Genomic DNA, 27,948 nt, shown 5'->3' on the forward strand with positions numbered 1-27,948 from the left:
AAAAAAAAAAAAGATACGGGAAGTAACATGTAGAGTAATGTTACTCTTTTATTAATCTCTTGGAACTTGTCTTTATTCTGAAATATCAGAATAAAGTAAGGTTTGCAGGACTTCAACTAGTTATCTTCAAGCATGAGGTGGAAGCAACATGGGAAGGAAGAAGTGCCCTAAATTAGGAGCCTGGATCCTGGATAACCGTGATTGCTACCCCATTAGCCATGTGCTTAATATTTATTTACAGGTAAAACAAACATCTATCTTTTTTTTAGCCAAATGGTTTTCTTTGTTTCTTTGATGTTATTTACAGCTCAGTTTAATCCTAACTGATATTAGTGCCCTTTGTATTTTCCTGTCTTTAAAAAGGGGTAATTTTTAAACTTCTTATGTGACTACAATGGGATATTAGAAGTAGAGATGTGTATTTTTACTTAGTCTTCAATATCAAAATGGAGATACTATGACAATTTTGGCTGGACTAATTTTTTTTTAATTTATATTTTACATCATTCTTCATTTTGTGCCTTTTTTCAACTCATTTGTAATCCCATGGATTTCCCACCACCAGTTCACTCATGTACCATCACCATAGTCCTGTGAACTCTCCCCACCCCAGTTTTGATCCCATTCCCCTCTAGTGATCCCTTATGCCCCTGCTATGAGAGAAACCATCTAGTATTTTCCTTTTGCTTTCTGGCTTATTTCACTAAGTATGATCCCTTCCAGCTCCATCCATGTTGATACTCTGGAATAAACCTAACAAAAGAGGTAAAAGACCTATATAAAGAAAATTATAAAGCACTGTTAAAAGAAATATAAGGAGACACAAAGAAATGGAAAGACATCCCTTGTTCATGGAGAGGAAGAATTAACATCATTAAAATGGCCATCCTACCAAAAAGGATATGTGATATACAGATTTAATGCTAGTCCAATAAAAATCTCAATGACATTCTTCAAAGAAATAGAATATTGATTAGATTTATATGGAATCCCCCCTAAAAAAAACATTGAATAGCCAAAACTCTCCTGACTAAAACCAAAGAGAATGGAAACATCACACTCCTAGAATTCAAGCTGTATTACAGTCTGTAGAGATACAGACCAAAGGATTCAAGTAGAAAACCTACTTATAAACCCACAGGCATACAGACAGCTAATCTTTGACAAAGGAGGAAAGAATATGCAATAGGCTGATTTTAAGCATTGATACTAATTTTGAGAGATCTGAATGACTATGATCTTAAATTTCATGTCCTTTTCCCTTCTCCATTTATTCAAATCTTTGTACAATTTAGCAGTATCATACCAGTTTTTTTCATATAGGTCTTGCAGTCTACTTTGAGAAAATTATTCCTGAGATTATTCCAAAATAATTTTGTGACACTATCAAATAGATCCATCTTTTCTAACATACATGTTTATACATTAGAAATCAAAAATAAAATCAGTATGTGTGGGCTTTTGGTATATCACTATTAAGATTATTTTTGGAGGTTATTTCTGGTAGATTTTAGTTTGATACATCTAAGCTAAAATTTAGATTCTGTAAATAATGAAAACCATGTTGTACTTATTTTACCATTTACATATGACATTTCTTTTTATTATTTTATTCTCCAGAAATTCCACAACAATGGTAAATGGTAATCAAGAACAGAGCTTCTCTTATGTCTCAATGCACTATTTTCATTTCATTAGCATCTTATTGGTGACTATGATGTTCTTTGTTTATATAAGTTATTCATTGAGATTTCTCCCATCCATATTTTTTCCAGAAAGTTTAATTAAAGAATATTAGTGATGCAAACCTCATTGTTATGGTAACAATTAAGGTGATCCTGCTAATTACACTGATGAAATATATACATACATACATAATATTAGGTTTTTCTTCATTATATGTATCTCACTTATATGAGTTGCAATTTTTCAATGTTATTCTTTAAGTTTCTAAGACTTTAGCTAAGGTATTATATGTATTTATTTCAAAGTATAAACAATTTACTATTTTCATCCACTCAACTCAACATCAACACATGGGACATTTAATTTCCTAGTATTTGTATATATGGTCTGAGCTTTGGAATCCTAAATGCTTTTCAATTATTTTGTTAATTATGTATACTTAAGTTCAGATTATTTTTGTCATGTGTACATATTTTATAATAAAAAATTATAATGTTTACAGTATATATTGTTTAAATAACTTCATGCCTCTGAAAGTCAAAATTTTAGTTAATGGGTACACATCTTTCAGCATTATTTTTATGTTATATTATGATTACTATGCTTTCTAATATTATATTTCTATTCCACAAATGCATGGGGAAAAAATTGCCAGATATTATTGGAATGTTTTTCCCTTTTACCTTACCCCCATTGATTTGCTTGATTTTTCTTTTGATATTTAATGTTAGAAAGAAATCTTTTAATATATATCTACAAACATAAGGTATACTAGAATCTTTGAGATAAACTTATTTTTTTATTTCCTAGTTGAGTTGTTATAGCATCCTAAACTTATTTTTCCAGTGGAAAAATTTTTATCTAAAACTACCTCATCTGATTATTTTCATTAAGAATCCAGCGAACTCTTTTAATTTGCTAGTGAAACCTTTTTTCTTTCTTATTTTCCTTTTTTCTTTTCAGTGCTAAAATTCTCTCAATTTTTTTTTAATATCTTGATTCCTAAAGAAAAAGGGAACAATAATATTACGTTGGTATTTAAAATATGACTTTTGGAGTCAGAATATCCCAGTTTAAATTATAGTCCAACTATTTTAAAATGTTGCAGCATAGGATAAAGTTTCAAAAATTTATTTACCTTGATTTTCTATCTATAAAGTGATGATATTGCGAACATCCTGGGTTTGTTCTGAGGATTAAAAGTAACCTGTAGTATTAAAGAGGAACCTGCTTTATGGTAATTGCTCAGAAATAATGGCTAGAAACATCTCATTATAATTTCTTTTTCCATTTTTCCTTTTTTCAGGGGCAAATATGAAGATTTTCTTTCTTTCTTTTTTTTTTTTTTTACTGATTTGATCTTCTCAAACCAGTAACCAGTAAATCCAAAGTATATTTTACTCAAACTTCTGCAATTTTAGTTTTATTGCAATCCTTTTGGTCTAACCTTGGTCTCTGTTCATCTCAGTTTGTTGACTTTTCATCTCATCTTGTTCTTTTAAGCCAGGCTGTCTTTTCTTAGCATATTATTGTCTTACTTCATAACTTTCTAAATTTGATTTAATATGACATTTTCCCTGGATCTTATAGTAGGCCATATCTTAAAGGTGTTGCCTCTCTTTCGACATGATGTTTATTTTACCTTGGTTTTAATATATTTTCATGAAAGCTATATTGTTATATATTAAAATTTGTCAATATTCATCCCCAATGAAGAAGCCAAGACTATTCTCAGTGTTTTCTAATGGACAGGATATAACAATTTCTCAGTTCTAACCACTGTCCATGGAAATGTTGGCTTGAAAAACAGTTCTTTATTAAATGTAGGTCCAGATAGTTGTGTGAAGCTACAAGGATTGGTTCAAAACATACGATCTAAAGTTGTGCTTTTGTGACTTTCTAAAGAAGGTGAGGTATTTTTCTTTTCTTTTCAAAAGGAAGACATTATAAAAAAAACTCAGAAATGCAGTTATAAAAATCTTCCTGTCCTTGTCCTTTAATTTGGAGAACTATATATCATTGTAGATTTTTATCATTATATTTTACATCAGTATATTTGTATGATATTTATTAAAGCTAAATATTCTCCATTCTCTAAATGGATATGTTGGGTGAAGATTGAATATTCACTGAATAAAAAAAAGTGTCTGTACTATAATACAAAAGCTGCCTAATTTTCAAGTTCAAACAGAAATTTTTTTGACTCTGAGCTTGTTAACAGTGACTGTATTAGTTGAAAACATGTAACAAAGTACTCCTAGACAAATATTTTCTCATTTTACAATTATAAAGTTTGATAATCTTGAAAAGGCTTAGCTAGGTAGTTCTCTCACTGAGACACATTCAGTCTCTTCTTAATCTGCTGCTGTGACTAGATTCAAATGATTCAAGAAGGCCTCACTTGGGATGACTCCATTCTGTTCCATGTTATCTTTCATTGTTCAGCAGCTTAGTCAGTATCTGTTTACATGATAGTAATAGGAAACTTGAAGGAGCAAAGGAAATAAGTCATTCCTCATGAATCGTAGGTTTGGAAACGGTACCATGTCACTTCTGCTGCATACTACTAATAAAAACAAGTAATAAGGCCCACCCAGATTCAAGGAACTTTAGTTCTTGATCACAAAAACTGCTAATTCACATTGGCAAGGTCATTAATACAGGGATGGATTGTAAATTAAAAGTGATCTATCTCAGTATGGTCAAGAAATATTTTCTACATTTTATTGTGGCCAAAAAAATTCATGTGTATTTTTTGAGTCATGCCTATGGTTTTATAACTTGTTTTCCAAAGTTTAAGTGACAGAGTATTGAAGTCATTTTGATTTACTTAATCTTTATCATCATGAATTATTTAACAGGGTGGTATATGTCAGGGATGGGTAATCACATACCATTTAAAATCACAAAAATTCCAGGAAGAATTTATAAAACACTTATTTTCATGCATGTATATCTTACTTTAAAAGTACCAGTCTCTCACGACAAATTGAAAAGTGGGAAGAAAATACTAACAATAAATTTTTAAATACAATTTGATTTAACATTGATTATATGACTTAATCAGAATACCTTGGTTACTTAGAGCTCTTTGAAATGTTTTTTATCTAATGATGATTTTTTTTAATATTTATTTATTTATTTGTGCATACAGAACTGGGGTACAGGCCAGAGATGCAGAGGTGGTAAGAGGATTCACCAGAGACAGAGTAGGGAGTAGAACAGGCAGATCGACGAAGTACACTGCTGAGGGGAGCAGCGGGTATGTCAGGAGAGGTCTGACGTGCAATGTGGATCACCTTTGGGACAGGTGGGGATCAAACTCATGAGAAAGTGGTTTTCGATTCTTAGTGCTGTGCTTCAACCCACTGTGCCATCAGGGAGGGCGTAATGGTGAATTTTTTCAACTTTGAACTTAAAATTTGGGTTCACCCTGGGTCTGAAGTTAAAATAGCCATAATGTCTAAACATCTAGAGAAAAATTTCTAGAATATGATATAGTCTCACTTGCTTTGACAATTTATATTGACAAGGTGGTAGCAGGAAATTAAAATTACAAAAATAAAGTAAAATTTACCAAAGAATGATTTTCAAAATCAAAAAATGGGGGGGACCAGTATTGATGTTAGTCATATTTGTGTACATCTCAGTAGCATTGTGACTTTGACAAACTAATTACCTTCTCTAGCAATGAATTCCACATTTGACAATGTTTTTCTGGGACTTGTACATAAAGTTTTTAGTACAATGTGTGGATTACAGTTATTTATTCACTAAAAAATAATTCTAAGTGTTGTCTAAATTGAGAATTCCTGGAATCAATATAATAGTTAAAAACTACAAACATATTTTCCTTCTAGGTTTTTCCTGCTAACTGATTTAGTCACTCAAACAGTTGTGAATGGGGATAGTTTATTTCATTTGACTTTCAGGAATAAAATCTGTGTGAATAAAGAATAAAAACGAGTGAAATTTATTATACCTATTTTTAAGATGAAGCTAAAATGGTTTAAGAGCTGATGTGACCTGTATAATCTTGTGCAAATCACTAAGTAGTATCTTGCAATGGACACTGATTCAATCCTCTGCCCCTTTGCCCTACACTTCACTTTCTCTTTCTACTTAGAAGTGTTACAGGATAACCCCAATGTGAAATGGGTTGCCTGACTCTGGTTCCTCACCTGCATGCTTAGAAGGAAATTATAATGAATTCAACTGCAGGCACACACATAAAGGATAATGCAGGGTTTGTTTACCAAAAAAGGGGAAATAATGAAAGGAATAACTCAGGGAGAAAGAGAGAAGTATAAATTGGTGAATGTGTCCTACCAGTTCTGCTGAGCTGGGGCCCCAATAGCATGCTGAAAACTGGTGAAAAACTAAGAGCTTTCAGTGGCCACTTGTCTGGATTATATATCAAGCTTGCTGCTTCAGCCTCCCTCAGTTCCCAGCAATCCTCCCTTCAAAAAGTGATGACATTATGGGGTTGGGAGTTCTTGGATCTCTTTGGTCTAGGGTGTGGGTGCAGCTCATAAAGTCTGTTTGTGGTGATTGTTCAAGACATCCTTTCCCCCAACACATGCAGCTAAGTTATTACCATATTTGAAAATGTGGGAAAAGGCACTGTGTCACTTCATCTTTGTATTCTGAAGATCTAGCCAAAAAAAGTCTAATAAAGAATGTTAAGTAAAATAATGACATTTGCAACATCTGCAAATATATCTAATTTTAAATATTATTAATATGTTATAAAGAGAATCAAGAGGGAATAAAGAGTTACAAACAGTTAATAAGAACACCAAGGTAATCAGCTTGCATTATCCAATTCTATTTCTAATTTTATCTCTAACTTGTAATTTCATAACACCCAGAAACTAAAAACTCAATTAATTCATTAGTGAATGAGTGTTTCAATTAAAATGTGATGGGATTATAGTTTGATATTAATATATACATAACACTCAAGCAATAGTGTTTTAGGTTTCAGTGAAAGGTTAATGAAATATTCCAGCTGAAAAGCAAAGCAATAGAGTCCTTAGTTAAAACAACAACAGGAAAAAAAAGCTAAGTAATGCTTTACCAGTCAGCAAAAGTGGAACAAAAATTATATTCCTCGGGGTGGAACTGTCTTCAGATCAGTGAGTTTACAGTTCCATTATAACAAAGCACTTTTTAAAGTGTGTTACTGAACTGTTGCTGATTTAAGATCTTATATACCAATTTTGGCTCAAAAAAAAAAAAAAGAAAAAAAGACAAGTCAGTTGAGGACAAAATCAGATGAAATGTTGCAGTGACACTTCACTTACATGGAGGCTAGATTTATGGCAACCTCACTCATCCAGAACACAGCTATAATCAGGGCATTAGTGAGACTGGTCTCTGTGCAGTAACATCTGTCAGAAGAGTCACCCATATCACTACAGGGGACAAGGGCTAACAGGAAGTTCTTAACCAGGCATTGAGGTGTTTAATAAAACTACCCAATTAGATGCAGCACATTAGACTGACAGCAGCAAAACAAGTTAAAAGTACTATAAAGATAAAACCATAGTAAACAGTGATGACTAAGGCTTTCACTACAATACTTGATGTTTGGTTGAAAATGTTTGCTCGTGGGTTGTGTTTCTGTGTAAGAAAGCAAAAATGATTTAAAAAAATCATACTGTACATGCTTTAAATATTAAATTTTCAAAGTAATTATTTAGAATATGCTCTTAGGGTTGCTGAAAATAAAATAGGTGCTGTTATATGGATGCAGCACATCTATGGTTTTGAAGAACTTAAAGATATTTGGTTAAATTTTTTGTATACTTCCATCTTCTATTTTTTGAAGGGAAATGTTGCATGAAATTAACACCAAAAGACATTCAATGAGATCTGAAATGCAATATTATAAAGGGACTTCGATGCAGCAGTCAGTCATATAAGGAATAGAAGACCAGCTAGAATTTAGAATGTTTCAATTAGTGCTGATGGTATAGTAGACTATGGGAAAATGATTAGGAAAAATGGATAGGTTAGAAAAATGTATTAGTGGTATAATGCATAACATTTGCTGATGAATAGAACTTAGAAAACAAGAAAGGAACTAAGGACTGCTTCTGATCCATGCAACAGGATACAATGGAGTATTATTTACAAAAATGAGAAGAGTGTGAATGGGAAGTATTTATTGGAGTTACATAGACAATCTACCTTTAGCTGAGTAGTTTGTATTTGGAGTCTTTTCATGATTTAGTTCTTCTTTCTCTTGGGAAGAGGGGGAATTGATACATCTTTCCCACTGTCCCTAGTAGTAACTTTTGCAGACTGATACAGAAACTGACAGCTCTTTTCAAAAGATAATTTATATTTAACACAAAAGAAAATGAGAATATTTTACAATATTCATATATCTCATTTTAAAAGAAAAAAATTTAAACGATGTGAGGTTCAATTAGAGAACTGGAAATTTCTGTGCATTAAGAATAAAGTATTTTAATTGTTTTCCTCCAGTTTTGCTGAGGCACGATGAACATACAAAAATTGTATATATTTAAGGTGTACAATGTGATGTTTGACATATGTGTGATTGTGCACAAGTGACTTTCATCCATTCAGCTAGGCAATGAAAGGGCAGGGGATCATGTTCAGAAATAGTTTCTCCTTGAAGCAGCAATGACTTATTAGAGAGCTTCACTAAGGAAACACACTGCTTTCCCTGTCTAAAGTGGAATGGTTTCTCATTATAAAGGACAATTGAATTTAAAAAAAAAATACTGTAGAGTTAAGGGACTGATTAAACCAGTGCAAGTGTATCTATTTCATGAAATAAAGTAAAAGTAGAAAATGTTGAAAAATCTAGGTTGATTCAACGCATTTTATTTCTTTAAAGGAATGGAATTAACCTACTTTGATTACAATTATTCCAAAGCTGTTAAATTGGCAACCTTTGTTATCTAGTTTATTGGATAGTGATTGCATAGCACTAATTTTTTTTTTTTTTAACCTGGAAGGAAAAACTAGTGATCCCTGACTTTCGTAAAATATCTAAAGTCACAATCAAACAAACAAAAATGAATTTCAGAAACTTTATTAATTAGATATATAAATGGACATATGTGTTTGAAAAAAATGAATAGCCTTAGAGAGAATATTTGTATCTCTACAGATATCTGAAGATTTCAAATATATGGATTTGTTGTCAAAAAGTATTGAGAGATTTTTAGAGCACCATTTCATTTCATATTATTACTTTTGAATTTTTACTTGCTATTTTAAATTCTGAAATTGCATTGATTTTTCATTATATTTTGTTATTTTTTCTACCAGAACTCTATTATATTTTTAATAATATCAATATTTTAGTACATTCAAGAGTGTTTTTGTATATGCAAGACATCATCAAGTTATTAGTGGTGTTTATCTTTAGGGTATGTTATAAGAAACGTCCAGATTTTGAATGAAAAATAGAAATAATTTTTTATTAAACTTGCTATAATACTTTAAAAATAACACCTACTTTATTGAATGTCATTAACCTACTTTGAGTAAAATTATTCCTATGCTATTAATTTAAATTGGCGTCCTTTGTTATCTAGCTTATTGAATGAATAGTGATTGCTAAGCACTCAATATAGCCTTAGTAAATATCATAACTCTTACCTTAAATATTTCTTTATATTCTTCTTCTTTGACCATATTTAAAGAGAACAATAGTGCTATTTACATGCAATTTCCCATGGACTATTCTGTGTGCTTGGTTCACTGCAGCAAAGTAAGTACTTCGCTTTATGTTTTTCATCTCAATGCATTGTGAGTTCTACTGAAAGAGTGGTTTGCACATGTAGTGAGTTAGGTCTACATAAATAACTTCTGAAATACAGCACCAATTACTGAACTGCATAAAGAAGGGGTAATGTGAAGGTTGGAGCAATTTTCTGCTCTTGCAGACAATATAGTTATAATTTTTTTAGGGGGGGATGTATTGAGAAGTTAGAAGAAGCAGATATTAATCTAACTTTTCAGTATAAAATTGAAGTGTAACTACTTGTAATTGATGTGATTATAAAATAAGTAAATACATAAAATTAAAAGTGTCAATGGGCCCTCCCTGGTGGCGCAGCGGGTTAAAGCACAGCACTGAGAATCTAAAGCCGCTTCCGCATGAGTTCAATTCCCGCCTGCCGAGGTGACCCACATGGCACAGCAGGCCTCTCCTGACCCACCCGCTGCTCCCCTCAGCAGTGTACCTCGTTGATCTGCCTGTTCTGTTCCCCACTCTGTCTCTGGTGAAGCCTCTCACCGCCCCTGAGCCTCTGGCCTGTACCCCAGTTCTGTATGCACAAATAAATAAATCTTAAAAAAAAAAAAAAATAAATAAAAAATAAAAAAATAATAAAATAAATAAAAAGTGTCAATGAATGATTAGTCACATCTATATAACTTTGGTAGAATTTATATGAAAATGTAGATACAGCAAATGGAAAACAAAATGGCAGAGTAAGGAGGGTGCTAGAGAAGTATGATTTGTAATAACTGATAAAAAATGTAGCTGTATATGAATAACTGATATATATATATATTACTTTTAAGGTATAATTATAAAATGGTGAACCTACTAACAAACATGCAGTGTGCAATTGGTATGAATTCATATTTTAAACTCCGATGGGTTTTCTTTTGAGTGTTTAATTTTGCTGAATTTCTTCTGCCGGCATGGTGGTATGTGCAAAAGTCTGTATGTACTTAAAGACATCTAGATCTGGCATTTCCATTCAATCTGGGGAAACTTTCAGTCTCTTTATAGATTGTCTTCACTGATGAAATTAGAGTCAAATACAAATACACACTTGTGAGTCTCCTTTTAAAGTTTATTACTTTAACAGATACATTTCAACTGCAATACTATTAATTTTTAATGAACAACAGCTTCTTATCTTCCTAATACAACACTGCCCTTGAAAATGCCTTTACACTCTTGCCATAATTAAGGGAAAGGCTTTTTTCCCTTTTTTGCTGAGTGTTTTCGGGTTAGCTGTGGCCTTTAGACACACCTTGAATTTGTTTTGTGTTGACTTTGTGGTTGATAGCTTGGTTAGTAGGTTGAAGATTTACTGTCAGATAGTGCTAAGTTTCTAAACTATTTATGCTCTTAAAAGACTTTCTATGCTCTTGGAAATATCTCACCTTTTACCATTTCCCTGCTTATATCAGAATTTTTTATGACCATTTTACTCAATTCTATCTATTACTTCCAATTTCACCATGAAAATAAATTTCATTACAATTCAAATGTGATCTATGCACAAAAAAACTACCTTAATTCAGTCAAATTTAAATCATTATTTCTGATTAATAAATAAGCCCAGAACCAATTGAGGAAATTGCTATCTGATTTAAACTGAAGTCATAAAGAATAATTTACTAAAAGAGAAATTAGGAGAATACTGAGAAAGACCATGCAAGTCAAATTATTGTCCTAATATAAATAAAATGTGGTTATGCAGGACATTTAACAAAACATACTTCAAAAGGTTCAGTAACAATAAAAATCTATTTTTGAGATATGTGTGGTTCAAAGACCTGAAATGCTAATATAATTATGTATAATAACTACTTACTACAGACATAGGAAGATACATATTTCTCTTAGACTAAACTGTAATGCTATTGTCAAAAACCATATGTGGTCTTAATAATCTGGTTTATTCTTATTATTGCCACAAGACTGACATAGTGAGAATTCTAAAATTGGAAATAAGTTCGTAACTATTCTGCATGTAAAACAATTCCTTAAATTAATTAAAGAAAATTTAGTATGTTTGAAAACATATGACTAATTTATTGAGGCAGTTTTTTTTTTCCAAGTTCCAAGAAGTCCCAAGAATATTTTCCATGGTAACATTATTGAGATATTTCTCTGACCATGTTGGCACCTATCAAAATTTGCCGTAGAAATCTTCTAAAGCTCACATTGTTCATACAAAGGAACTGAGGGGTAATTTGACACAGTGATGTAATGAACTGAATACAAATTCTCTCCTAATTCCTGCCACCCAAACAAAATTCATGGGATTTTCAAAAATAGCTTTGTGGAAAACATTACAGCAATTTTCACAGGGCTGTTGACTACATCATCCTCCATACACCTTCAGTATGGATGACATAAATCTCTTAGGAGAAACCCTAGAAACAATTGAGATTTATAAACTATTCATAGAGCTTTTTTTTATTTCCAATGTAAATGAAGAAATGTTTGGAAAAGTTAGTCCTGGTTATTGGATAGATGAGAAAGCATAATGGATTCTAGAAAGAAAATATAAATTATACCTCTCTTAGCTTTCAAGGAGAATGATTTGCAAAATGGAAAGTTTATTCTAAACACCATAAAGCAGAATTAAATTGCCAAATATACCTCAAGGTACTGAAATAAGTTGCAGATATATCTAAATAACTGATTGAAAATTCAAGGAGGATGGAAAACAAAGTGTTTAGATAGACTTAAACATTCTAATACATTCTCAGGCTGAATCTAAGCAAACAATGTCCATATTTTTCAGATCATATTTGAAAATGTTCCAAATAGTTCTGGGGCCAAAGCTAAATAATAAATGATGAACTACAGCAAGTCTAGAAAAGGAGAAAGGATGGAACATCCAGAAATCCTGTTATTTGAAAATAGGAACTATTCACACTCAGCTTGAAAATATTTAGCACAGTCCTGATCATCCTTAAGTTGAAAGGCTGATATGTAGAAAACAATTATACTTAATCAGAGAAGTTGTAGTTGGGATTTTAGCATAAAAGCATCATAGGGTTCATAGTGTTGTAAAATAGAATTGGTTGGTTTATGAGGTAGTAAACTCCACACCAAACCTTTAAACATAGTCTGTCGATGGCTACTTGTCAAAGATTTCTCAGCATTTCTGACGTGGTGGTAAGGTAAGTTTAGTTTTACTGATATGTACTACACCAATTTACGAATGCCAGTTGAGATGTGCATTACTCTTGCTAGTGACTACATTGTGTTGTATTACACTTGTTAGAATATTCCCAGCATCAAATAATAGTAATACATGTCTTGATCAAATGCTTTTACAAAGTTTTATTTGAAAAAATATAGATCTAAGAGCTAAGATATGACAATTATCATCTTACCTTTTAATTTAATGTAACTTAATTTAAGCAATTGCTTTTAGGATTTTCAGATAATAGATACTTCATTTTATTAAGAAGTCTATATAAATCACCCCACAGAAACAACATTGTTATTTATTGTAATTTAGATACTAAAAAAAATATTGCTCTGCTTTCAATACTGTCAGAAAATTTAATATATAAGCTGATCAGACTCTTTTATTAACAAATCTTTCCTGCTACAAAAATAAAGTTTCTCACATTCTGCTATCATTTTCTAACCTTTTGTTTGCCTTATAATTTTCCTACTACTGTATACTGTATACTACTGTATATTCATATTTGCTTTTGCCTTAAAATATAGCACTATGACTTCACATACATTTATTAACTGTTGTTTTTTAAAAAAAACACGCTAATTACAAAGAAACATCAATAACTTGAGATAATATTAAGAAGAATGTTGCTGGGTTTACTCTACAGTAAGAATGTCTGTGATACATACACTGCTGATTCCCTAGGGAAAGAGATAGTATTCTAAACACAATGATGATGCTTACATCATTTAGCCCAAAGCCTAAACAAATGATATCTGTTTTTTTCTTTAACAGAAAATTTTTAACTAGAGTTGAGAAAAAAAATGGTCATCAATGTAAACAATGCCTAGTTCTATTTAATAGGTTACTTCTCACACTTCACTAGAGAACTATTTCCTGCCAATGAGGGCAGGGGCCACATATAGACACCTGCCTCAGGAAAGAGCACAGGGATATAGACTCTAGCTCTACTTTCTAAGCTTGGAAGTATTTGACTTCCAGGTACATGCCAGTGTATTTACAGGCAGGACCAAGAGGAACAGGTGATTGTTTATTTTCTACTAGTAATTGGTCCTTACCAGTGACAGTGATGACCATGTATGTTGGTCTTTACTAGATTTACTCTCACACATGCCAAAAAGGGTATTCCCCTTTTATTTCCCATCAGCCTGTTGTCTTTCTTTTCTTCATTCTTGTTTTCTATACAGTCTAGGTGACTTGTACTCCTATATCCAGGGTGGAAAGTTCACACATTTAAAATTATAGTTCATGTTTTTACAACTATATCATACCAAAGAGTTGAAGATGTTTGGGTCTGCAATTAAATCACTTATTTTATATTTCTTTATTGCTTTAGAACCTAGAGCATGATTCACTGGATAGAGTAGTTTGTAGAGAAAGAAAATATTTATATTGTTCCCCAATTATGGCATACTTCTAATTTGTTAATAGTTACACAAATTATACTGCTTCTGTCTTTTGTGTAAATTGCAGTTTATTCTAAGTGATATCTATCATCATCACTGCTGTAGATTTGCCATAAGGAATTATTCATAAACCATGAAAAGTATGTAGAAAATAAATTAGCAATATATTCATTACTGATATAAATGAATGTATTATCAAGTGTTAGATTGACATTTGCACCAGTCAGTGATTTTTAATGATTAATTGATATTTTGAATTAGTAATTATCCTGTACACAAACATAACTGTTTTAGCTTTATTGTGAACAAGATTGTGTAACTGCAGGTAGGCAAGTTATCCCCTCTCAGATGAGGAAATGAACATGTTGGCCAAGATGATCTCTTAGGGTATTTTCTAGTTTTAATATTCTATTATCATTATGATTTCTTACATAGGCTACTTCCAACACACTTATAACATTTAACAACATACTAATGTGCTTGAGACTATTTAAGTCAATTTTATAGATATATAACTTCAATCATAAGTGGGAATGAAAGAGCTTCCAAGTCCTATGGCTAAAGAAAATTCTGTATATGTTTGCATAGTTATGTTAGCACACAATGCTGACCAATAGAAAAGGCATTTTGCATAAAAATAAATCCAATGAACAAAGAATAGAATGCCCTAGTTATCATTGATTGTTTCTAAATTGAAGGAAACTAAGTCTGTGAACATTAATCACTGCTTCTGAAGTTCTAATCCAATAGAACAAGAGGTAGTGTTCATCTGTAGAGCCATCAGCTCTAGGGGGCACTGCTATACCGTGTATCCAGTTTAATGAAGCGAGGAAGGCTTAAGCAAGATTTCATTAGAGTTCTGCAGGTTTCAGATACAGAAAAAGCACATAAACTATTTATAATCAATTTAAACTTTGAGAAAATTAGGTAACTGTATAAAATATTTATATGCAGTTTTTAGAAATGAATGTTTCTTTTGTTGGTAAGAATATCTGTCTTTCTGCAGCAGCTAACTATGGTTGTGGTTAGGAGTGTTTTTATTAAATTTTACAGTAAAGGTCTCATGAAGGACAATATATGTTATTGTTATGGAATTATTTAAAGTACTCTGTCTCAAAAATAAACAAAATGGTATAGTTGGCACCACAATCTTTTAATTGACGCTGTCACAGCTTATATTTAGTTAATCTCTCATCAGAAGACTCTTAAAGATTATGTAAACTCTTAAGATATTTTTTAAAGATAAAGAAACTTAAAAACAGTGGAAGTTCAAAATAGTCCCAAAGGTACACATCACATGTATATTACTAAACTGTAAGAAATGAGGACTCTCAAGGTGAGAGCCAAATACAGAAGTCAAGATCAGCTGTCTCAGAGATTTTAAAAGTATATTTAACTATACCTTAAGAAATAACTTGTGTAATTTAAATCATTATGTGTGGATTATGAATACCTATCAAAATCTAAACTAATACCTAGGAAATCGAGTCATGCAAGTATTTATATTGGAGGCTGACAAACTCTTTAAAACTTACAAGCAAGTTTAGCCTATCACTCATATGTAAAGCACTGAGAAATGTTAACTTGGTATTTTCAAAACAAAATAGAGGTGACTTTGAGTGATCAAAATTCTCTTAAGTTAAAATTGGAATTCTATACAAGCTTGAGTTACATTTTCTCATTTTTCAGTCCATGGATAGATCATAAAAGACATAATCTACTACCATTTGAATAATTCATATTTTTTGCATTAACTATTGTGCATATGACATAATTTTCAATTTAGATGGATTGTTCTAATAAAGATGTATATAAAAGAAATATTCAGAAGGATAACATGAAAAAAAAGATTGAAGAATTTTGAATGATATCCTTACACTTAGGGCACGCCCTTGAAAAATGGAACAGCTAGAATGCTTTTGATATACTTTTAAGGGATACAATTGATAGAACTTATTGACTTCATAAAGGAGCAGGGTGAAGAGAATATAGATTGACTATGATTGTATTTAATGCTGGAGACATTAACCATGGTGGAAAATGTTTTTATCTGGATGTCTGAGTTGGCACACAAACACATCTGAAAATCACTAATGTATAATAAGAAATATAGGAAACCACCATATACAGTGGCTTCAATAAATTTTTTTCAATCAGCCACTGGAGGACTAATCAGAATTGTCCAACCACATACCTTGAGCCTGAGGGTAATAAATTAATAGTCATTCTTAACTGCAAAGATTTTACAACAGGTTTAACAGATAGCTAAACAGCAATTCTTTAGTGAGTTCTTTTTTCTATGATAGATGATTCTAAATCAGAAGCAAGTTATGTTTTCACTAAGTCTACTGCTTAAAGCAGAGTAAAGAAAAGCCCCTTACTTGTGATGAAAATATAGTAAATGTACTTTCTACTTGAAATAGATATTAACTTTAATACAAACAGTTAACTTACAATCAACTTAGAACCAATCTGTGGACCTGTAAGTGAATATGCCTTTGGACTACTCCAGGTGCCAGCACTCAAGTTTCCAAGCTGAACTCCTTTCTAAATGTGAGAGGAACATTCACCTCTGTTGTATTCTGTTGGAATTTCTGGCCCACAGAATTCAAAAGCATGATGGGTGATTGTTTTTCACACAAACATATGTTGGAGTAATTTGTTACTGAGGCATAGAAATGGAGCACCATTCTAAGCCAAAACATCATCATCTCATACCTGAACTTACTGAGAGAACTTTCAATCCACTCCACTGCTATTGATCCCTCTTTGCCTAATTAGTTGAACTGAGTTTAAAAGAAGATATTGCTAAAGAAGTGGTCCTTGGCCCTCCCTGATGGCGCAGCGGGTTAAAGCACAGCACTGAGAAGCTAAACCCACTTCCACATGAGTTCGATTCCTGCCTGCCCCGGAGGTGACCACATAGCGTGGCAGACCTCTCCTGACCCGGCCGCTACTCCCCTCAGCAGTGTACTTCGTAGATCTGCCTGTTCTGCATCACTCTGTCTCTGGTGAAGCCTCTCGCTGCCCTGAGCCTCTGGCCAGTACCCCAGTTCTGTATGAACAAATAAATCTTTCAAAAAAAAAAAAAAGAAGTGGTCCTTGATAAAATAAATGAATCAAATGAAAGATTTAGCTAGGGAAATATAGAAGTGACTGTGAAATACACAGGGTATAATGAAAATGGTTGAATGTAGTCTATGCCATAGCTGAACGCATTCTTTGGAATGCAGTACTAGGGCATCTGGCTCTCGGATTAGGACTGAGCCCACTACAGGTAACTGTGCTAGTCAGTCATATTTTAAAAATATTTAAAATTAAAAATGTTTTTAAATATTTAAATATTTAAAATATTTTTTGCTATGCTTTTTGGTCTTTCTATCATTCACAGTCATTCTATGGCAACTACGGAAGAATTTATATCATTGTAGTTGAAACTTTTATTTGCCTGTTAATATGTTCTCTCCTGAGTATTCTTGTGAGTTCCAAAATGACAGGAACTCTTCTTTATTTACCTCAATATCTACATCATATCTATCTCATCTAAAACACAATTAACACAATAAAAAACAAGTGGCACTATATCAAGCTAAAAATCTTCCGATCAATAAAAGAAACAATCAACAAATTAAAACAAGCCTACAGAATTGGAGAAAATATATGCAAGCCATATATCTGAGAAGAACTTAACATCCCATATATATAAACAACAATGAAACACAAATAATCCAATTTTGAAAAATTAGCAAGGCCCTCAATAGATCTTTTCCAAAGAAAATAACAGTAAGGTCAACAGATGTATGAGAAGATGCTCAACATCACTCACTACTAGAGTGACACAAGTTAGAACCACAATGAGATATCAGCTCATACCTGTCGGAATGGTCATTATCAAAAAGATGAGAAATTGCCGCGCCCACACGGCAGGGATACGAGTCTGCGCGGGGGACGTCGAGGTTGAAGAGTCAGCACACGTAGAAGGTTGCAGCAAAACGTTCTCTCTCTCCTCTTATCCTTTCCAGCCTCCCTTTTATGCCCTTAATCCCAGGATGTTGGCCTGGGGGCAGGAGGAAATCTCCCTCACATGTGCTACTGCGATCAGGGCGGATATTAATCAGTTGCCCAAAGGTTAAGCCACTCACACAGGTGGCAAGATGTCTTCTTCCTATTATGATCTTGTGCTTAAGCTCCGGGGGTGGTTGGGGAGGCTCATCCTGGCTGGGACCCAGCAGAAATAACGCAGGCATGGACAGAAAGAAAAGGAGACCCTTGTGATTGTTGGTGGGATTATAAACTATTACAACTACTATAGAAAATTTTGATGGACTCTCAAAATAATTAAAAATAGAATCACCATCTGACCCAGTAATTCCTTTTCTCCATATTTATCTGAAGAAAGTAGAGACACTACCTTGAAAAGATATTTGCACTCTATGTTCACAGGAGCATTATTTCTAATAGCCAGCCTACTGAAATAACCTAAGTGTCTACTAATGGATGCATGGATAAAGAAATTACAATGTTGGCCCTCCTTGGTAGTGCAAGGGTTAAAGTTTCAGCACTATCAAGCTATTGCCAGCCACTGCAGCATGAGTTTGGTCCCCAGCCAGGTAGCTGATCCACATGGCACAGCAGACCTCTCCATTCTTACCCACTGCTCCCCTCAGCAGTGTATTTCACTAGCTCTGCCTTTTCTGCTCTCTACTCTGTCTCTAGTGAATCCTCTCACCCCTTCCCTTGCACCTCTGGTCTACATCCCAGTTCTTGTATGCATAAATAAATAAATCTTTTTAAAAAAATTACAGTGTGTGTATACACATATATATCCTATATATATAGCATATATATTATACACACACATACATAGTACATGTGTATACATAATACATACTGCTATATGTACTGTTATATATACTTCATATATAGCATATATGTGTATATGCACACTAACTTCTTTCATTATTTATTTTTATTTATAATTTATGATCATGTGGATGGAACTTGAAGGCATTATGTTGAGTGAAATGTCAGATAAAAAATGCTACATGAGATTAACAAAGGAGGAGGGTGGAAGGGGAAGGAAGTAGAGGAAAGCACTCAAAAGATAAACTAACTTCCAGTTATGAATAAATATAAGCGAGATGTAATATACACCATGATTACTAGCACCAGTGTGTGATATGTAAGGAAGTTATGAGAATAAATTACAAGAATTCTCATCACAGAATTTATTTTTCTTTTCTTTGTCATTATCATGTGTCCATCTAAAAAGATGCATGTAAACTGACCCTATTATCGGTGATAATCATTTCACAAAACATGTAAATTAAGCCATCATGCTGTAAACCTTGAACTTACATAGTGATGTATGCTAATTATTTCTCACCAAAAACTAGGGCAAAATATCCGCAACATAGAAGGAGTTAACAGTATTGTAAGTCTAAAGATTAAATATGCAGACATGCAGGACTGATGAGACAGAGGAAGCTAGAGGAAGACAAGTCAAAAAAATGTCAAAACTGAAATAGAAACTTTCTGGCACCTTAAGTAAGGTTTCAGTCAGTATGTGGTCTTGGGGAAGGCAGTGTTTTCCAATAGCACTTCATGATGGTTTAAATTTAAGGACCCACAGATACTGTACAGCTAAAAATCCAGCTTGTATCTTCATAGGAATATATATCTAGTGAAATTTAGGAAGCAATGATCTGTTTGCATCTAGTCTAGTCTATGTAATACCACACAATATTATTGATGCTTCCTTGTCATAATTCTCATGCTCACTTTATGTATACATTTTTGTTTTCCTTCTCCTCTTACAGCTTTATCTATCAACTTAACAACAGCTACCTGAAAGCCATCTGAACAATATTCTTGGAGAAGATGGATCTGTGCTGCACATTTTATATTTTGCTGATATCTCTTAATTGGCCTGTGTTGCTGGTCGATTATATTTTCTTAATTCCTTTTTGGGAGGAGTTCTATAAACAGTCAGCTTTTCTAAACTTTAGAATCTTCAATCATGTTAAATCATTGAATCCCTCCTTATCTAGCAAATTAGAACAAGTGCAATACCTAACATCACACACCAGAAATCAACACAATACTTCAATTCACATTACATGATTGAGGACTAGTTCAATAGCCCATTTGGAAGCAAAAGGAGAGGGGGGGATAGGAAGCGGGGAGGGGAAGGGGAGGAGAATAAAAAATTGGGGGGTATGCAATTACGTTTATGGAACAATTCATTATTATGGAGGGAGTATATGAACTGCATTATAACAAATTTACTAAAGAATTTAACTTTTATTTTGAAAACAATAGTATGTTTTTGGAAGATGGTGATCCATTCTAATCAAAAGCAGAAATTGAAAATAAAATATTCCTGAACCATAGAATAGAGTATATATATAAGCCTGTAGAATAGATACAAGCCTGAGGACTCTGAGGTAAATGACCCTTACTGTCTCACCGCAGTTGAAACATGAGTTAGTTCTTAGCACATTAATCATGAATACTATCATGAATGTTATTTCTTTGAAAATAAACAATGCTTCTGTTTTTTATAATAAGATATGGTATGCATTACTAGACCCACAAATAGTAACATTTGAAGAAGATTCATATCAAATTCTACCATATGTGATAATAATTGTATTAGTAAAGTCTAACTTTATCCATTTCATTGCAAATTTAGAAATAGCTTCTTTTGCTGAATGTTTCACTTCCTAAGAATTAAAATAGACTTTAAAATATAAATATTGATATCTTTCAATTGTCAAGGAAATCATACAATGTATAAAGATTTGAATGAGACAGGAATAGAACACTGGAACATTTTTACAGTGTAGAGAAATGAAATATATTTCAGCTTAAAAAACTTACGCTGCATGAAAAGTTAAATTCATTAGAAGTAACCTCTAATTTCAGTGTAATAAAACCAATGAATTTCAAAGCTATTATTTATTCTTAAGTAACTTTGCATTTATTTGTATTTATTTTAGTGTACAATTGCATTTATTTTGTGAAGCATTATCACAATTAATGGACCATTACATTTTAAGAAATGAAAATAGCACGTTTGAACTTCTCATGGAAAGCATTATGCCTCTTAGATGATTATTCTAGTTGACTGTAGATAGTGAGATATATATGTGTGTAAAGATGGTTAACTAACACTAGTTACCAACTTAAAGTGCTTTCTGTGTCCAGATGCACTAAAAATAATGCTAATTTGCAATTTTGTTCAATCCTCATACCAACCATTGCTATCATTATTGCCTTATTTTCCAGTTATGGAAACTAACATCCACGGAGTTAAGTAACTTTGTCAAGGTTATATTGAGAGTAACAGCAGAGCTAAACTTTGAATTTGGTATATCTGTCAGCTCCTCTGCCACAGAAATGCACCAGTTTAATTCAATTCTATATTCAAAACTTGCAGTTAAGCTCTCTAGTACCAATGTGTATGACTCAGTAGAAGCAATCTTTCTGTAATTGCATCTTAACAATGTTTATACATCTTACAACCAAAATGCATATAAACCATGCTATGTGATCAATCTGTATAGTAAGAAAGAAAAAAAAAATGAAGTTAGTTCTAGGGGAATGAATGACCATAGTTTGTCTACTATGGTAGAAATTCAATTGTGAAAATTTATGTCCAGTGCACGGTCCAGAAATAAAAATAATATTACAAAAGCTAATTTCTCTTCATAATAGAATACAAAAAAATTAAATTTGCTAGAGAGTAAGCAAGTGTTCATACAACATGATATGAGGGAAGATCCTGGAGAGACAACATAACTTAGAATTAGGTTGGGATTGAAGTCAAGAAAAGATCTTTCAGAAATGTCTGTAGTTGTTTAAATAAAGGACAACTGGTATCTTGGTGGTGGGTGTGGTGTCACATATACTTGTTCTTATTCTTCTGAATCATATATAGTGTTGTAATCCAATATTAGCCTAATAGATTATGCATACATGCACGTACACACACACTCACACACACATGGAGGTATATATGTCTCTTTATAATCTATATAAATATATACTTGATGTAAAATCAAAGTGGTCAAGGGATTTCTAAGACCAAGGATGGCTAATTCAATATTTCAAATTTTTGCCAACTTAAGCTGTGACATGCATGACCCCTCTTTTTGTTCTCCATCTCCAAATTTTATCTTAGTTGTATTTTGGAAGATTGTATGCTCACATATATACAAAGGCCACATTTGTGTGTATGTGTGTGTCTATATTCTAAAGATACACACATATATATGTGTGTATAATAATATGATAATAACATTCCATTATAACTGCATATAATGAATTATTCTATACAGAATCAATTCAGCCAATACATTGTAGAATTAAGCTCTGTAAAATATATTCTAAACTAATCCATCATTTCTCTTTTAGGCAAGGTGGTTATAAATGGAATAAGTGGTGGTTGAGGTTAATAAAAGGAATTAGTAAATGTTCAGAAAAACGAACTTATCCATTTATCCTAAACATAATTATAATCCTCTTACATGTTCACAGTTGTGTTGGGTATTAAAGGCAGGGGGAAATATTACTAGAAATTAAAGAACCTGTGTTGGAAAATAAAGGTCCAATGAATAGAATTTGAAGTAAATAAAAAGGACTTCTATAGAAGAGAGATCAAGAAAAAACAAGATTTAGAGTCAGCTTGTAGCTAAGACCACAAAATTGTTATTTTTATTTTTTCAGAAAATGTTTTGATTCATTTATAAAATTAAAAATGTAAAAATAGGGCCCTCCCTGATGGCGCAGCGGGTTAAAGCACAGCACTGAGAATCTAAAGCCGCTTCCGCATGAGTTCAATTCCCGCCTGCCCCGGAGGTGACCACATGGCGTGGCAGACCTCTCCTGACCCGCCCGCTGCTCCCCTCAGCAGTGTACTTCGTGGATCTGCCTGTTCTGCTCCCCACTCTGTCTCTGGTGAATCCTCTCACCCTCCGCATCTCTGGCCTGTACCCCAGTTCTGTATGAATAAATAAATCTTAAAAAAAAAAAAATGTAAAAATATTTTAGATAAAACATAAAAATATAAAAAATTAAATTAGCAAATGATTATATAAATTATTGAAGGATTATATAATTTTCAATGAATTTGCTACCTAGTAATTGCTCTTAATTTAACTATCAATTAACATCATTGTATTTAACAGACAAGGCAGCAAACAAAACATCTGAGAGTAAAATGTCAGGAAACATTGTCAAGTGGGAAAGAAATAATAAATGGGGAAAGTAATTTTAAGACTAGAATAAATATAAAGACTTTTAGGTGTTTGCTTTCTATTAAAATTTCTAGACCTATGTAGTATGCATAATCTAATATTAAGTTTTCATTTGATCAAAAACAAAATACAAACAAAAATGGTAACTCATCTAGCAGTGTGTTACAGAGGTAATGAATATATTGTAGATGAATAAACCTAAAATGGACCTGTGAGAAAGAACTGTCCTAATATTTGAAATATTTCTTCAGATAAACTTTTCTCCCCAAACTGTGAAGAAAGCTCATTAGATTATATTCGAACATGTAAAGTTTTCATAACCTTCTAAGTTTTTTCCCCTCCAATCACTCTTCATATTTATATATTCCTTTGAATATCTTACCAAGCATTCCTCTTACCACACTATAAACTCCTTCAGGACTGCCACTGTTTTGTTGTCTACTGACCTTAGATTATAATACATAGTACAACCGCAGTACCTCAAAAACTTTGAAAGAATGTGTTTCTGCTGCTGGAAGACTTTACAGCTGTCCAGTGATCAAATGTCCTGCCTCCGTAAGCAATCCTAACTTACCTGTATCAACCTTTTCTAATGAACCAGAAAACAGTGTTAGGAGAATTTTTGTCTTTTTTAAAAACAATTCAAATCAGTGCACTGATGTCAGTTCTGTGTCAAATATATGTTTTCCTTCATCCCCATTACCTGCCCCCACATGCACAAATTTGGACATTTCCATAGTCATAAGCTGTATTTTTGCAAGGAATGTATCACTTATTATGGTAGACGAACCACAAGGGCAACACTGTGGAGTTGATATTGTTGAGTCATTTTAGTACTCTGAGCAATTCTCCACACACATCACTGTCAGTGTGCTTATATTTGAAACAATTCTGATAGATGTTTTCTGATAACAGCTAACTGACTAATCATTTTTGGTAGATATATATCTTATACAGCAAAAAGCAGAAATTGACTAGAAATACAGTCTGACTTACTGAAAAATAGTAAAAATTCTGTACTATGCAGAAGTAAAGTAGAATGTGAATGTGTGAAGAAAAAGCAAAATGGAAGAAATAGTCTAACCTCCAATTACATCAAATGGAAATGTTCCCTTCTAATGTAGTTATTTCAATAATTATTTGAAAACTCACTACTTCTATTTTACCTGCAATTGTTAGTGAACTTTTTTACTGTCTTGAATGGGATAAAAGATACCCAATTATTAATTTCTACAACTTCACACAGTCAGTGAAATTCTTGATGGGCCCAGAAATCTGTAAGAAAGAGAGCAAGAGCAAAAAAGAGAAAGGAGAATTAATTTGGTATTCCTGAATATATCATTCTTGCTGCAAACTTGTCAGAGAACACAATTTGTATGGGGAGATGACTTGATTTATCAAACATATTAACAGAAAAGTAATTCACCCTTTTCATAATATCATTCTAAAAATAAATAGGAAAAGAATACCATGTTAGTCTGAATATCTTATTATTATTTGAAGTAAATAAAGTAACATATACAGGAAAAGAAAAAGTCATTTTTACAGTGTATTCTCATTGAAAACTAGAAGGAAAAGTGATACACGCATTCTTCCCCACTAGAAATTAGCCTTTTCCATATTCTATCTGTATCCTTTGCACTTTTTCTTTAAGACATTAGTTACCTTGCTCCATCCACAGCTATCAAAACATCAAGAAAAATGGCTATTTCCAGAGGCAAAGGAAACACAGAATAAGCTACAAATATTTGTGACATCTGCAGCCTGGATGCATTAGGCATGTCTTGTGTGCAGTTGTGAGGCATATCCTCTTTAGGAATAATAAGGGGAAACAAGCAAGATTGCAAAATGACCAAAAGCAAAAAGAGAAAATAAGAACACTGGAAAGCATTCATTTTGATGAGAAGACATATCATCTTAAAAATAAACTGTCATATTATTTGGCATTGTATTCACTGTGAACATACAATACTCTGCTAGTAATTATATGTGCATATATATTTACAGTCAAATAAGAAAAACTAAGAGGGAGCACAGCTCAGAATTCAGTAACTTAATATGAGCTTTTATTTCAGGTTCTGACTTCTGTTATACTTTCATATTATTAAATAATTTAAGATAGACCAAATTTTGACCAGGGTAAATAATGAATTTGCACACAGCAAAATAAGATTCCTTGAATTTTTAATTAAAAATATACCCTACTTTCTTTCTGAAGATTGGGGGTATTTTTTTAGTGTAATGTTGTAAATAAATAAATGACAGGATATAGCTTTTTCATTTTTTAGAAAATTTAGTATAAATATATTTTATCTTTCAACTTTAGTATGAGGTTAAGAACCTTTAAAGATATATTTTCTTCCTTTTCCTGATATAGGCTCAAACGTACTGCAAACCCCCTCAACAAGTAACACTCTGTCAAGTGTCAGAAATGACTGAACTAGAAAATGAAATGATATTTCACACAGTAAGTTTACAAAGAAGTCAGTTGATTCCAAAGAAAATAGAAATGTTTGCTCTTATACACTGTAGAAGATAAAGTATTGATTTGTAATTGTTTAAAGTTTTTTTTTTTTTTTAAGATTTATTAATTTGTGCCTACAGAACTGGGGTACAGGCCAGAGGATCAGGGGCGGTGAGAGGCTTCATCAGAGACAGAGTGGGGAACAGAACAGGCAGATCTACGAAGTATACTGCTGAGGGAGCATCGGCCGGGTCAGGAGAGGTCTGCCACGCCATGTGATCACCTCCCGGGCAGGGGGAAATCGAACTCATGCAGAAGTGGCTTTAGCTTCTCAGTGCTGTGCTTTAACCTGCTGTGCCACCAGGGATGGCCTGTTTAAAGTTTTTATGGACTTAATTAATCTTTTTGTTTTTTATTTTTAGATTTTATTTTTTAATTTAATTTTTATAATCATTAGTTATACATGAACCTAGTATTTAAATTTTAAAATAAAATTTACATCTATCTGTCCTGAAACAACATAAACATATTACAGTACAGTTGCAGTTTTAAAAAATTAAACAAAAATGAGATGGTTTTAGAAAAATACTTTTGATTATAATTAGTGTGAATGATACAACTTTATCCACATACATGTACATGACATAGCATTATATTTGTGCACACTTAAATAGGTATCTTTCTCTATTCATAAAGATCCTCATTACTAAAAAGATGAAGAAATAGTCATATTTTGAACAAATATGAAGACACCAGTGAGCTATGGTAAATATGCTAAAGGAGTATGCTATGATTCTCTAATTGTAATACTTTTTAGAATTCTATGATTCAATACAATATGAGTTAAACAATGAATATGAATACATTCATCTGGATTTTCAAATGGCAAGAAAAAATTCTTAATTAAAACTAAAAAAAAAATTCTGCAGCCTTTAAACTTGAATTAATTCAAAATTCTTTTCTTATGTATTAATAAACTCACAACTATCCAGTTTTCCAGTTTACCCATATTAACTTCTGGCAGCCTTTTTCAGGATGAATTATTAGGTCTCTAAGTTTTAACGTAAATTATTTTATTTTGAATATGAAAATTTCATTTTGGAAGAAGTCAAACTTTAGTCCAGAAATATTAAGTCAGAATACCAATCCCTAATCACAAGACTTTTCAATAATTCCTAATGTTGGGAAATTATTTTCCTAGTTGATTAACAAACCATACTTGGTAATTATGTTACTGGACATGATTCTTTTTTGCAGTTTCCAGAAACTCAATGTTTTTTTTTTAACATTTCTTGTAATTAGAAGCAATGAGAAAATATTCCTTCAGGATTTTTTTCTTTACTGAAAATATCAATAGTCTGTGCCAATTAAAATTACATTTTAGTGGATTGAGAGTTCTGTAGTTGAAGGGTTTTTCAATTTATTTTAATTTCAGGACTTGAAAAATGTAGTTTCATTGTCTTCTGATATCTATTGTTTCTGATGAGAAGTCAGTGATAATTTTCTTAGTTATGTTTCGAGACTATTGGATATATGCGGTTGATATTTTTTCATTAAATTCAGACAATTTTGGTCATTATTTCTCCAACTGTTACAGTAGGGCAATACAACCCCAATGTGAAATGGGTCACTTGGCTGTGGGTCCTAACCCATGCACCTAAAGGGACTTACAATAAGATATTGCAGGTACACGTAAAAAGGTTAATAATGGGCTTCTTTACAAAAAAAAAAAAAAAAAAAAAGAGGGGAGGAAATGAAGAAATGAATAACTCAGAGAGAAATAGAGGGAGGTAAGTTGTTTAATGTGTCCTACTAGTTCTGCTGACCTTAAACCCCAACGGCATGCTGAGAGCTGGCAAAACACCAAGAGTCAAGCCAAGAGCCGAGAGAGCCAAGAGACACCGTAAGGCCCACATTTTGGTTTTATATCAAACCTGGCTACTTAGCTCCAACCTCAGGTCCCAGCAATTCTCCCTTTGGTGATGATTGAAGTTGTAATTCCTGGTGTCTTAATCTCTTTGGTCTGGAGTGGGGTGAAGTCCCCATAACCTGGGTCCAGAGAGCTTGTTCAGTACATCCTTTCCCCCTAATACAGCTAGTTTTTCTGTTCCTCTTTTCATTCCTTCTGTAATAGTACTTGTACATATTTTAATACCAAGTTTATTTTCCCCACCCCT

This window comes from Condylura cristata, unplaced genomic scaffold, assembly GCF_000260355.1.
Source record: "Condylura cristata isolate star-nosed mole 26May11 unplaced genomic scaffold, ConCri1.0 scaffold00001, whole genome shotgun sequence".
Taxonomy (NCBI): Eukaryota; Metazoa; Chordata; class Mammalia; order Eulipotyphla; family Talpidae; genus Condylura; species Condylura cristata.